The sequence below is a fragment of the Barbus barbus genome (assembly GCF_936440315.1).
Source record: "Barbus barbus genome assembly, chromosome: 25".
NCBI classification, from domain to species: Eukaryota; Metazoa; Chordata; class Actinopteri; order Cypriniformes; family Cyprinidae; genus Barbus; species Barbus barbus.
In genome coordinates this window covers 21281347-21293950 of record NC_136753.1, presented here as the reverse complement: position 1 = coordinate 21293950, position 12604 = coordinate 21281347, and the positions used below count along the sequence as shown (strand labels likewise).

At 34.8% G+C, this 12604-nt stretch overlaps 1 pseudogene across 1 annotated transcript in view; it reads left to right on the top strand.

The window, feature by feature from the left end:
* LOC306844725 (disco-interacting protein 2 homolog B-A-like) overlaps positions 1–12604 on the top strand; it is a 38129-nt pseudogene that overhangs the window by 10560 nt on the left and 14965 nt on the right. Inside the window, exons 2-15 of the transcript XR_013785992.1 lie at positions 2498–2569; positions 2950–3111; positions 4914–5039; positions 5847–6113; positions 7971–8111; positions 8414–8431; positions 9470–9589; positions 9674–9871; positions 9987–10078; positions 10927–11037; positions 11146–11269; positions 11373–11482; positions 11572–11674; positions 11798–11862. The product of XR_013785992.1 is annotated as a disco-interacting protein 2 homolog B-A-like (transcript). The remainder of the gene's footprint in view (positions 1–2497; positions 2570–2949; positions 3112–4913; positions 5040–5846; positions 6114–7970; positions 8112–8413; positions 8432–9469; positions 9590–9673; positions 9872–9986; positions 10079–10926; positions 11038–11145; positions 11270–11372; positions 11483–11571; positions 11675–11797; positions 11863–12604) is intronic.

Genomic DNA, 12604 nt, shown 5'->3' with positions numbered 1-12604 from the left:
CATTTTAGCATATATTAAAATAGCAAAGAATTAATTTAAATTGTACAATTAAAAATTATTAATATTTTACAAAATTACAATTTTACTGTATTTTTAAGCAAATAAATGCAGCCTTTCTGAGCAAAAGAGACTTTGTCCATTTTAAATTTAAGTCACTTGTAGGTTTTGTAGATTATCTCTAATCACTTCTGTTTTACTAATGCAGTCTAACTATAACACTCATGTAGCTTTATCTCTTAAAGGAGTGCCGTCCTCCCTCACCTCCTTTCTCTCAGGGCCAAGAAAATCACCACGTGTTTGTATGTGTGTATGCATGCATGCCAGTAGATGTTTATGTATGCATAAACCAAATCATGGAAAATGTCAGAGACAGGAAAAGAAGTGCTGAACTGAAAAAGGTCACTTGTCATAGGAGTTTTGCCCATAATTGCTTGCAAATACAAGATTACTGTCATGATTAAAAATATTTGTCTCTTGATGTTCCCATATCAGATCAATTCAGATTAAGGATCCATATTAGAAAAGTATTTGGATTATATTTTTATGATAAATATTGGATTATAGAGTGGATTTATTGCATTAATACTAGTTAAAAAATAATATTCGGATCTCAGGCCAGTTTGGCTTTAAGTCCTGGAGTAATTTATCTCTCAGGACAGTGTAGTATATTTGAATTACAGTTTAGAAGAGTTAATTTAGATTTCAGGCGTAATGTCTGGATTACAGGTTATTACAGATTATTGCTCAGACATCAGATTGCAGGTTATATGGTTTAGAATGGGTAATTTTACTATATTACATTGAAAGACAGTAATAAAATTCCAAATTTCTATGATTTTTAAGATCTATAATATGTGGAAGTGAGATTCTGAGGTGGGATTGTAGCATAAATGTTACAGTTTACTGATTTATAGACTGACAGTGTGTGTTGATGTCTAACTTTAGGTCATGTCATGTGTGTGAGTGAGTGAGTGGTCAAGGCTTAATGTAGATTTCTGCCTCAGTCTTTTGTCACTCACTTCTCATCAGCATCATTCTCCCAACAACCAACCACAATCCATCTGTGTGGAGTGGACCACCTTAGGCCACCAATAAAACCTTCTGGTTTGCGGTTGCCTTACAAGAGTGCATTGACTTGTCTTGAAAGTTGACATTCATTTACTGCAGTTCAAAACCACTCTTTCTGAACAACACTGAGAGGATCATACTGAACATACACACATACACAACCCCCTTCATAGCTACATGTGATAGAACAGTCTGGTGAAGCTAAAAATATCCCATGGTGCAGCTGGGTTCAGTCCTCATGTATTACTTATGGGAGTTGACTCTTCTTTCGCTATTTTCCCTTTTTTTAATGTTGAAAATCCTCTCGAAAGAATGATTTGTTTAGTGGCCTGTCTCATGAATCTCTGCCATTTACTTTCAACACTTAAGTGCACAGGCCAGTCCGATTTCTATGGGTTTATAATGAATATTTTTGTGTTATCTCTTTTGAAATCTTTCCCCTTCAGGGGATGTGTTGAAATGAGCCTGAGCTGCTCACGTATCATAACCAAAGCTCTCTCCATCCTGCATAATCCCACTAGATTACACATTGTGCTCTTTTTCACACTCACACATGAGTCCAGCACTAACTCGCTCAAATCAGCTTGGCTGTTAGAACGTAAGATGGTGATGATCTTTAAGGATTTGGGTGTTTGGGTTTCTCTAAACCAGTGTTTCCAAGCCTCCTCCATCAACAGCTAAAATGTGTCCCTTTGAACTCGTATTTTACCAGATATTATTTAGCATGATCATTATTAATAATCTGCTACTACAATGCCTATGCCCTACTGTTCAACAGTTCAGGGTCAAGATTTTTTAATTTTTGTTTTTTGTTTTCTCATGATCAACAAGGCTGGATTTATTTGATCATATATACAGTAAAAATGATAATGATAATTTCTTTTGGAATACTTCAGTTCAGAAGAATAGCATTTATTAGAAATATAAATATTTTGTAACTTTGTAAATGCTGTCACTTTTAATCAATTTAATGCATCCATGTTGAGTAGTATTACTTTTTTTAACGTTAGTGTATATATGCACAGAAACCACAGTTATTTTAATATGTTGACAATCATTTAGAATTTTTATTTTAAGTAATAATTTCTGTTTAACAATGCGAAATTAAAATCTTAAAACATACCCTTGGTTGGGTTACAAAAGAGATGCGCTGGCCCCAAAATAGTGTTTTGACAATTTAGCTAAATAAATTAGCTTTAGGTGTATTTTTGTTACCTTTTATAAAACAAATGCCACTTAATTTCATTTTTTGTGATCTAATAGAGTCATTGTATTTGGACTGTATAAAAACTTTTTGGAAGGAAAGATGTGTGATTTGTCCAACCAAAATCTGACTGTTTTGAAGACCGTTCGATCAAAAATGTATCTCAAAATTTAATGTTGAATTTATGCTGTTTATGTTTTTAATCATGTTATCTCTCTTTTTTAGGTGACATCACACAAAAGGGATACGAGAAGAAGAGGGCCAAAGTTTTAGCACCCTACTTGACACAAACACAAAGTAAGGACTACAGAAATATCTCTGCTTATGCCCCCTCTTCCCTCCATCTCCTTTTCTGCCATATTATCTCTCTCTCCTTGTTTTTCTCAGTCGTCCACTGACTCATATGATAATGTGGTTATGAAACGTCTTCTCAGGCTGTTCCTCTTGAGGTTGGAGGGCTCCATCTAGAGTCCCTCTGCACTGCCCTCTACTGTTCATGCATTGGACTGCAGCATGAATTGCTCTTATTTTATTGAGGATTTGTTGAGCTGATTTTTCTTTTTTATGCTGGAGAGATATGAGATGAAAACCAAAGCTTTTCACATCTCCTTCATATTCATATCTTCCATTTTCTGCTAGTTTGCATGAAGTTCACTGTCTCTTCATTGTTTCTTCAGATTTAGCTCCGCCTCCGGCCTATGATGCACAGTCTCCTGGTCCAAGCTCCGCCTCTGCACCTGAACCTGGCCCTTCGAACTCGTCCTCCTCCTCTTCTCGCCACCGGCGCACACGGCGTCCACACCGGAGCAGTGGGACGAGGGATGAACGCTATAGATCAGGTTAGAACAGCCTGACAACATACAAATCCGTTTCTATTTCATTTTCATTTTATCGGCCATTATAGTGTGAGTCAGTTCATCTTGTGCACTTTCAAAGGTTTTTTTTTTGTCTTTAGCACCACTGAACAAAAAAAACTATTCATTTTTATCAGCCATTATAGAGGCTGATAAATGTTTTGCCTCTAACGGCACTAAGCAATGTAGCAAACACAGCCCTTTATCTTGGAAAAAAAAAACATTCTGCTGATTTGATGTTGGGTTAAAAAATATACATAAAAAAACCTTTCCATCAAGTCTTTTTTTTCGCAAAAAGAATATGTAGTCAAAAGTCAAATGTTTTAGTGACAAAGAAGTATTCAAAATATATCACATTGCAGCCTACAATCTGCAAAGGAGTGGAAAAATACGTTCAAGTACATCATTTAATATCAAAGAACTTTACATAAGCACAAGTTCATAAGATTTCCTTAACATGGTTGTTGAAAGCAAAGAGCTACAAAATGCATCATATTTTGTGAGAAAGTGGGACATGCTAGAGCAAAAGAGAAGCAGAACTGCAAAATTAGAAAGAAAGTAGTATTAGATTTCATTCAGCAAATATGATGTACGGCGATGTAATGATATACAGCCCCTGGCTTAGAAACGTACTTATATGGGTTATTTATAATGATCTCTGAACATTAAAAATTATTCTAACATTGAACAAATGTGACCCTGGACCACCAAACCAGTCATAAGGGTATTTTTTTTCAAAATTGACATTTATACAAATAAGCTTTCCATTGATGTATGGTTTGTTATGATAGGACAATATTTGGCCGAGATTCAACTATTTGAAAATCTGGAATCTGAGGGTGCAAAAAGATCTAAATGTTGCGAAAATCACCTTTAAAGTTGTCCAAATTAAGCCCTTAGCAATGCATATTACTGATCAAACGTTTTGATACATTTCCTGTAGGAAATTTACAAAATATCTTCATGGAACATGATCTTTACTTAATGTTCTGATGATTTTTGGCATAAAAGAAAAATCAATAATTTTGACCCATACAATGTATTTTTGGTTATTGGTACAAATATACCCCAGCGACTTAAGGTTTTGTGGTCCAGGGTCACAAATGACACCCTTCACCTTTAAAACATAGAACTCCAATTTGCAAGCTGTGTATAGACTGGTCTTTAGTTAAGATTTATGGGTTGTGAGGTTTACAGAGAGTCTGCAGATGGTAATATTTGCCTATTCTGTAACCACATCCTTGTAAGAACTGTTTAGTCATCTGCCATGGCAGTCACACATGGACAAAATGGATGCCTAGATGAAATGTGTCATTGTGGATTTCTGGTGCTTTGTGGCAATTGCAAGATGGCAGCCTGCTTATTTGATTGTAGGTAGCTTGTTCAGTTGCTCACCACAGATGTGATTATACATTTTACTATCCTACTGTTGTCAGAAAGCAGTTTCATCAGTCCTGTGGATTCATTTAGTTGATTTCACTGCATAATTAATGTTCAGGGCCTTGTTATGTAAGCATTACCAAAACTCTGATGGGCGGCTGCTGTTGGTGAAGAAGCTTTGCTGATATACAAATGCTACTGATTTATATCAAGGTACAGAAAGCAAGTTAATGAGATTCCAATCATTCTTGTACTCTGGAGCAAAGCATTTACCCCCAGGATGTTCAAGGTTGATTGTGGCTGTCAATTTGAATAAAACCAAACATCTGCTAACATCTCACTAAGTGCAGAGGTCCAAGAAAATAAAAGGCCTGTTACTATTTTTTTATTTTTTATTTTTGTCTCAGATATTCACACTGAGGCAGTTCAGGCAGCGTTGGCCAAGCATAAAGAGGAAAAGATGGCACTGCCCATGCCAACCAAACGTCGGTCCGCATATGTACAGTCACCAATTGACAACTGCTCCCCACCAGGTAATATGCAAGCACCAAATTAACCATTACACTAATACACTAGAGAGCTAGAGAAGAATATCTCACCTAAACTTACAGAACCATAACACATATAGTAAGGACATACAGTATATCATCGTATAGATAATAGTATAGCTAATCAAGGTATCGCACTTTTCCTTTTTAAAATGGCGATTTTTCAGTGAAACTCTGATAGCATTAAATCCTTATCCTTATGTATTTTGTTTAATAATAATGTAGTCAATATTATATGAGTTAGATCAGTTATACAATTTGTATTTCATGTTGTATTTTTCAATTTCGAACATTTAGTCATTGACTACTTTTAAATTAAATTATTTTTATATCTAATCTTATGAATAGTTTTAATTTAAGGAACTTTTTATTTTAACATGCAAGTAGAGTTAATTTAATTTGTTAATATTAATATAGATTTATAATACATATGAATATTAAGGAATAAACCCAAAGCTAATTAAAAAGTAAAAAAGTAAATTAAAATAATTTATTATTATTATTATATATAAATCTATTTATTATAAATATACATTTATTATCCATTAATGTATTTAAAATATATGTTTATCATAACTTTTGTTTTCGCTGTGGTGTTAAAATTTGTAGCAAAAATTCTGAAATTTTATTGTGACAGCCACATTTACTATTTCATTGGAAAAAAAATAACAATACAAAAAGGTTTATATAGTCCGTAGCATTATTTTCTTATACTTATTTTATAATTCTCTTCCTTGTCTTTTAATTTATTTTCTATTCTTCTTTCTGTTTTTCTCTCGCTCTCTCTGCCAGACTCCTCCTCTTCCTCTGATGATGAGGCCGTGTCGAGTGAAAGTGCAGGGCCTCAGCAGTCTCCAGACACCTGGATTAATAGCTCTCTGCACGGCTCCTCCACCTCCTCCTCTGCCTCCTCCACTCTCTCCCATGGGGAGTCTCGGCCCACCCAGGCTCCTCAGCCTCAGTCTCAGCAGGTCCCGCCTCCACCTGCACCTGCCCACCCGCCCCACTCCCACTCCCAGCCCTCCGCCCTGGCAGAGGCCTTCGCTCAGGCACGCATCGGTGAGTCACAGTTACCTCACACTCATTTTGCCATTGTTTATACACTTTAGATTTTCATTTGTATCATTTGGTTTTGAGTTTTAATTTGAGCTGCTTTTGCAATGTGCTTTCATTGCTTTATTATTTCTAACTTGTTTGTCTTTTATGTTTTCTTTTGCCAAATTATTATTTTCTGTTCATTTATATCCTTCGTGACTGTCAGTGAGAAGAATAGGAAGAGGTCAAATTGAGTGTTAGCAGTCTTCCACCTTTCCTTGTGTTTGTAAAATTTGTTGAGTTATGAATATTATCTGCCCCTCCACATGCCCCACCCTTAAGCCTCTGCTCCACCTGTGTGTTTAAAGCCTATGAATGATAGTCTGTCCATAATGAAAAATTTATAAAGCTTCTTAAAAAAGTGGGTGAACTTGTTATGTGGTTCAGGACTGATCATCCATACCTTAATACACACTTGATCTCATGCTGTCTGTATTCAGTGAGTGTGCTTTTCCTGCAAATAACGTACCTTGAGTGTGTGTGAAATGCAGACAATACGTTTAGACAGTCTGTAGACTATGTGCTTAGACTAGAAAATCTACCAATAATCAATTGAGAATGTATGGACAACATGAAACGGCATTCGCAGCCTTGCAAAAACTGTTTATTTGCATCAGACCTGAAATGGAATATTCAGTAGGCTGATATTATTGGTTAATGTTATTTTTCTCCACCCACACAGCCTTAGCCCACAGAGGCAGAGAAAGTTAATCCATTTTGGTGAAAGATTATACAATGATGATGATACACAATAAACCACAGACAGTTATGTAAGTGGTAATGCACAGATAGTTGGTCAAATAAACCCTGACAGGGTGATCAATATTGTAGCACCCTGAATAGGTTTATTTTGGGAAAACAAGCGACTCACTTTACATTATCTCATGATAAAGACGGACATTACTCAGCTACTTAACATGAAAAATACCATGAAATATTGATTTGAGATTAAATTACTTTATAATATGAGAAGAAAGAGACACTACCATTCAAAGGTTTGGGTTTTTGAAAGAGGCCTTTTATGCTTACCAAGACTGCATTTATTTGATCAAAAATAAAAACCGTAATATTTTTTCCATATATTTTAAAAGTGTTATTTACTCCTGCTATTTACATTTGATATTATCAATGTTAAAAACAGTTGTGCTGTTTAATATTTTTATGGAAACCATGATACACATTTTTTCAGGATTCTTTGATTAAGAGAAAGTTCAGAAGAACAGCTTTTTCTTTTTTTTTTTTTACTTTGTTTTAATTTCCCTTTAACAATATAAAAGTCTTTACTGTCTCTGTTAATGCATCCTTGATGAATGAAAGTGTTAAATTCTTTGAAATAAAATCTTAACGACCCAAACCTTTGAACAGTAGTTTACTATATGTAGGAAAACACTTACACAGTTTAAATGAAATTGTATAGAAATATTTGAATGTTAGATAAATCAAAATAAAGTATTCTAGAGATAATATAAATAAAGTAAATAGGGGCTGTTTGATTTCATGTTGTCTTTAAAATATCTTTTGGCTTATCACCAGTTTATGTAAATCAAGGAAGCATATACTGAAAGCAGTACTGAATGCACATAGTTTTACACAGACTCTTAAGAGAATAGTTCACGGTTGAATTGAAAAAAGTGGTACAAACATGATTCTGATAAATTTCCCTCTTTGTTTTCCACATAAGAAAGAAAGCCATGCAGGTTTGGAATTAGAAATGAATGTTTCATTTTGGGTAAACTATTACTTTAAGAGCTAGGATATGATTTCTTTAAAACTTTTAGCAGGGCTGTGTATGAGTGAGTAATATGTGTTATTTTGTACCAGATCCGGTAGGAGGAGTCGGGCCCCCAGATGTGCCATCCCAAGCTCAAGCCAGAGGCTCTCGTGTGGATCTGCCTGCCAATGCCGTGGTGCGAGGCATGAGTCGAGGCCAGAGCCGGTCCAGCATGATGGAGACAGCAGACGGTACTGAGAGTGTGTGTGTGTGTGCAGGGGAAAAAAAAGAGTACTAGAGAAAGAGATAAATAGAGAAACACTTATTTGTAGTGTGCTACATTAGACATACATACTCTCAAAATGTATGTCAACCTTTAAGCGCCTTTTCATAACTTTCTTTCATGCCTCTCAGAGCTTTGTGTTAACATCTCAGTAGGGACATTTCAATAAGTCTTTATGAATGCTGTGTTTGATTGCTTCATTAATCACATCCCGTTTCTTTTTCTTTTCCACCTTTTATCCACTTGTGTCATGTTGCTTTTCTCTGTCAGTGAGAAGAGTAGGCAGAGGTAATAATTGGTCATAGACATGTCCTGTAGGTTGGCTTTAAAACTATGTTTGTGCTTGTGTACTATATATGTGTTACACAGAGGAAATGTGAACCCAAGTGAAACCCTGCTCTTCTTTTAGGAAAATAAATAAACAATAGTAGATAATGTGGTTTTAGTCAGTCCTGATCCTTCACAACACATCAAGGCTGCTTTGCAAGTGAACTAGTATGATATTACTCTCCATAAATGTTTTATAAAATAATTTCTTACAACTTGTACTATACTACAAAGTCCTGTAGTATTTTTATATGGAAAAAAATACAAAAATATCTCAGTACAAAAAATGTAAGAATACACTACCTTTCAAAAGTTTGGGTTTAGCAAAAATGTATTTTAATGTTTTAAAGGCTCATCCAGTTTTAACTTATTTGATAAAATATACAGTAAAACAGTGATATTGTGAAATATTATTACAATTCAAAATAATTATATTCTATTTTTTTATATATATTATGCAATGTGATTTATTCTTGTGAAGACAAAACTAAATTTTCAGCAGTCCTTACTCCAGACTTCAGTGCCACACGATCCTTCAGAAATCATTCTAATATACTGACTTTGTGTATATTTTGGTGCAAGAAACATTTGTTGTTATTATCAATGATAAACCTTTGATGGTTTTTTCAGGTTTCTTTGAATTTCATTTAATATAGTTTTTTGTATCACTGTAAAACTCTTTATTATTACAATATTTTATGTTTCTTTGCTGAAAAAAACTAACAAACAAATTTTTTTTTTACTGAACCTGAACTTTGGAACAGTGGTGTATATATATTTTAACATATATTGATTTTATATTTAATTTGATCTGTAAGTCATTGTATATCTTGGCATCTTTGGACCAGAACTGATGATACCACTGTAGGAGAGTGTAATAGATGTATATACATTAGTAGTCATGATTTACAAATTCCCAGGTCAGTTGAAAGTGCGCGTGAGTGTGTGTGTTTGTTCGTCTGTCTCATCCCACCCTGCCTGACCCCAATCCTCGTGTAGGTGTTCCAGTGTCCAGTCGTGTATCCACAAAGATTCAGCAGCTGCTAAACACGCTAAAACGACCCAAACGCCCACCACTCAGTGAGTTCTTCATGGATGACCAAGAGGAGATTGTAGAAGGTAAGTTAATGAATTCAGAAAACATCAAACACACTCTGAAAGAAAGCTGCAGTAATGTGGATCAGAGTATTTCTTCTTCCACAGTTCCTCAGGCAGATCCTAACACCCCGAAGCCAGAAGGCCGGCAGATAATCCCGGTGAAGGGGGAGCCGTTGGGTGTGGTCAGTAACTGGCCTCCTGCTCTTCAGGCAGCATTAACTCGATGGGGGGCCACACAAGGCAAGAGCCCTGCCCTCACAGCTCTGGATATCACAGGAAAACCACTTTATACACTTACGTATGGTAAGACTGAGCAAGGTGAACTGCAAAACACTTACCTTGATTGAAAGCAGATGCTGGAATTAGCAAGAAAGGTCTAAGGGCTTTAAATACTGAGTGATTGGTGTGTGATTGACAGGGAAACTGTGGAGTCGTAGTGTAAAGCTGGCCTACACTCTCCTCAACAAGCTGGGAACCAAAAATGAGCAGATCCTCAAACCAGGAGACCGGGTAAAACATTAATATATCTTAATAATATTATAATTTATTAATAAAAAAATAATAATATAATGTAGATGTTTGCATACTTTTTTTGTGTGTTTTTGCACTTAAACCAATGTTATTTTAGGATTATTTATATGCTAATAAATCTAATAAATTACTTTTTATTTTTCAATTTAATTTTATTTTTAGTAATTTTGTTGTGTAGTTTTATCATTTTTATTAGTTTATTTAATATTTCCATTTAGCCTTACTTTTATTTTTATTTTAATTTAAAACTTAATTTTATGTTAGTAGCCATAATATTAATGAATATTTAACATAAATGTCTAATATTTATATTTTATTTAATTTCAGCTTTACTTAAATTAACATTTTTTTTATATAGATTTAGTTTTCTGATTCCTCTTGCAGCCAAAAAGGACTGAATTTGCTGTGGTGTTTTAGTGCTGTTTTGTAGTGAAAACCCAGCAATAATCATGATGTAATTAGTGTCAGTGACAGTAATAATACAATTACTTGTAAATCCTTTTCAAGTTTTTAAAAACTTAAAAATAATATTGTCTGTTGTGTAATATTGCTTTTGCATTATCGCATTGCTAGTATTGCATTCCCACTCTCAGGTTACCATTTCTTTGTGGGAAAATTGTGGAAATAAGTGAAATATTCAAGTTGCTGCAAATAATGCGGTATTTGCTTTATTTTGGATTAAATTCTGCAATCAAAGAATCGTGAAATCTTGGAGGGCCTAGCTATGAGCAGCATATATTGTAAGAAGTAACGTTTATTTAAAACAAACAAAAAAAGCTGCTATTTCACTTTAATTATTTGTAAGCAATGTCTTTTTATTGATCCAGGTGGCATTGGTGTATCCAAACAGTGACCCTGCTATGTTCTGGGTTGCGTTTTATGGCTGTTTGTTGGCTGAAGTCATTCCTGTGCCCATAGAGGTTCCACTATCCCGAAAGGTAGTCACATGTTTACCAATAATATATTATACATAGCTTTCAAATCTAAATAGAGTGCCAGCAGCTCATACTGGTATTTTGTTTGAAATTATTTCTGTGTGTTTGCAGGATGCTGGGAGCAGTCAGGTTGGTTTTTTGTTAGGTAGCTGTGGGGTGGGTTTGGCTTTGACCAGTGAGATCTGTTTGAAGGGTTTACCCAAGACCCCCACTGGAGAAATATTGCAGTTTAAAGGTCAGAGACTTCACATGCAAATTAATGATCCATTTCTTTTCAAAAGCCAGTCAGTAATGGTAATTTTTTATAACGGATCTAATACTAGTTGGATTTCTGATAGGCTGGCCCAGGTTAAAGTGGGTGGTGACGGACTCCAAATACCTCACGAAGCCTTCGAAAGACTGGCAGCCTCACATACCAACAGCCAACACAGACACAGCATACATAGAGGTAAGATCATGTGTGTGCTTTATGTGTTTCTGTACATGTATGTTTGTTGAATTGATGTAAATATTCTTCTCTCTTTTTCTTTCATGCAGTATAAGGCCAGTAAGGAGGGCACAGTGATGGGTGTTGCGGTTTCAAAAGTTGCCATGTTAACACATTGCCAGGCTCTCAGTCAGGCCTGTAACTACTGTGAGGGTGAGTGATGCTGTTGCTATGGAACCATCATCCTTTTGTTGCAGCTACACTAAACCAAAAAACTAGCTATGCAGCTTTATGCCCTGCTCGTTTGGAGATGTAACGGAGTATGTCTGCATTCAGGTGAAACGCTGGTGAATGTTTTGGACTTTAAGAAGGACATGGGTTTGTGGCATGGAGTTCTCACGGTGAGTGACAAAAATGTCTCATCGATGCTGTTACTACAGATTTTTTTAGAATCAAGGTATGTTGATCTGCCTACTGCAGATGCAATAACTGAAACTGGTGAGATTATAATTGGATGAATTCCCTAACCCTCACCTAGAAGAAATACCTGTGTCATATTTCAACACCCCCCAGCCCCAGCCAAAGAGTGTAATATGATATAATATGTATGTGCGTATTTTTTTAAATGATTATTTTTGTTATTTTAGTCTGTCACTGATTCTAAATTAAATGACAAAAATTGTACTTTTATACTTTTAATATTGTACAATATTCATATTAAAATGTTAAGAAAATAATAAATAGATTCTAGTTGATGTTATTAACAACATAAAGTGAATTAAGCATTACATTATTTCAAGGTTTCCCAAAGTGGTATTTGTGAAGGAGCTGCAGGGGTGTTTGTGAGTTTAATGAAAAGCTAATAATTAATTAAGTCATGAAAATGTATAATAAACATAAATCATTTTAACATAACATCAATTAAAATATGACACTTACTGTTTATCTGCATGTCATGTAGGCATTTTAGAAAGGAAAATTTAAAAGATTTTAAATTCTATTATTGCTATTGTGTAAAATATTTTATCCAGTAATCAATAAAAATGTAACTGTAGTCTGATTGCAAGTATTTTCAAATGTAATTTAATCTAATTATAAGTACTTAATTTTTGCAATCTGATTACGTAATCCAGATTACATGTA